Genomic DNA, 1,888 nt, shown 5'->3' with positions numbered 1-1,888 from the left:
GTGTGATTGTCAAGCTTTTGTTTACGATCATATCATGAAAAAAAATAAACCACAGCCAGTGTCTCCTGATTCAGTGGACAAGTTTTGCGTCTTTGTCGCCATCTCAATTTGAAACCTGCAACTGCAGTTATTTGCGGAATTATTTTCTTTATGTGGTTTGTGCATCAGGATTTGGCACAGCGTCTTGAAAGTACAACCCGAATTCCGGAAAAGTTGGGACGTTTTTTAAATTGTAATAAAATGAAAACTAAAGTAATTTCAAATCACATGAGCCAATATTTTATTCACAATAGAACATAGATAACGTAGCAAATGTTTAAACTGAGAAATTTTACACTTTTATCCACTTAATTAGCTCATTTAAAATTTAATGCCTGCTACAGGTCTCAAAAAAGTTGGCACGGGGGCAACAAATGGCTAAAAAAGCAAGCAGTTTTGAAAAGATTCAGCTGGGAGAACATCTAGTGATTAATTAAGTTAATTGATATCATGTCTGTAACATGATTAGCTATAAAAGCTTTGTCTTAGAGAAGCAGAGTCTCTCAGAAGTAAAGATGGGCAGAGGCTCTCCAATCTGTGAAAGACTGCGTAAAAAAATTGTGGAAAACTTTAAAAACAATGTTCCTCAACGTCAAATTGCAAAGGCTTTGCAAATCTCATCATCTACAGTGCAGAACATCATCAAAAGATTCAGAGAAACTGGAGAAATCTCTGTGCGTAAGGGACAAGGCCGGAGACCTTTATTGGATGCCCGTGGTCTTCGGGCTCTCAGACGACACTGCATCACTCATCGGCATGATTGTGTCAATGACATTACTAAATGGGCCCAGGAATACTTTCAGAAACCACTGTCGGTAAACACAATCCGCCGTGCCATCAGCAGATGCCAACTAAAGCTCTATCATGCAAAAAGGAAGCCATATGTGAACATGGTCCAGAAACGCCGTCGTGTCCTGTGGGCCAAGGCTCATTTAAAATGGACTATTTCAAAGTGGAATAGTGTTTTATGGTCAGACGAGTCCAAATTTGACATTCTTGTTGAAAATCACGGACGCCGTGTCCTCCGGGCTAAAGAGGAGGGAGACCTTCCAGCATGTTATCAGCGTTCAGTTCAAAAGCCAGCATCTCTGATGGTATGGGGGTGCATAAGTGCATACGGTATGGGCAGCTTGCATGTTTTGGAAGGCTCTGTGAATGCTGAAAGGTATATAAAGGTTTTAGAGCAACATATGCTTCCCTCCAAACAACGTCTATTTCAGGGAAGGCCTTGTTTATTTCAGCAGGACAATGCAAAACCACATACTGCAGCTATAACAACAGCATGGCTTCGTCGTAGAAGAGTCCGGGTGCTAACCTGGCCTGCCTGCAGTCCAGATCTTTCACCTATAGAGAACATTTGGCGCATCATTAAACGAAAAATACGTCAAAGACGACCACGAACTCTTCAGCAGCTGGAAATCTATATAAGGCAAGAATGGGACCAAATTCCAACAGCAAAACTCCAGCAACTCATAGCCTCAATGCCCAGACGTCTTCAAACTGTTTTGAAAAGAAAAGGAGATGCTACACCATGGTAAACATGCCCCGTCCCAACTATTTTGAGACCTGTAGCAGAAATCAAAATTGAAATGAGCTCATTTTGTGCATAAAATTGTAAACTTTCTCAGTTTAAACATTTGCTATGTTATCTATGTTCTATTGTGAATAAAATATTGGCTCATGTGATTTGAAAATCTTTTAGTTTTCATTTTATTAAAATGTAAAAAACGTCCCAACTTTTCCGGAATTCGGGTTGTATGTCCAAAATAAGAAGTTTCACAGAAGTATCTGAACAAGCAAGTTACATGACTTGCAATTTTGTTCTGACCAACTGAAATTATTTTTACAA

This window comes from Carassius carassius, chromosome 31 (assembly GCF_963082965.1).
Source record: "Carassius carassius chromosome 31, fCarCar2.1, whole genome shotgun sequence".
NCBI lineage: Eukaryota > Metazoa > Chordata > Actinopteri > Cypriniformes > Cyprinidae > Carassius > Carassius carassius.
The sequence above is the reverse complement of the archived record's forward strand: the minus strand, read 5'-3'. Positions refer to the sequence as shown.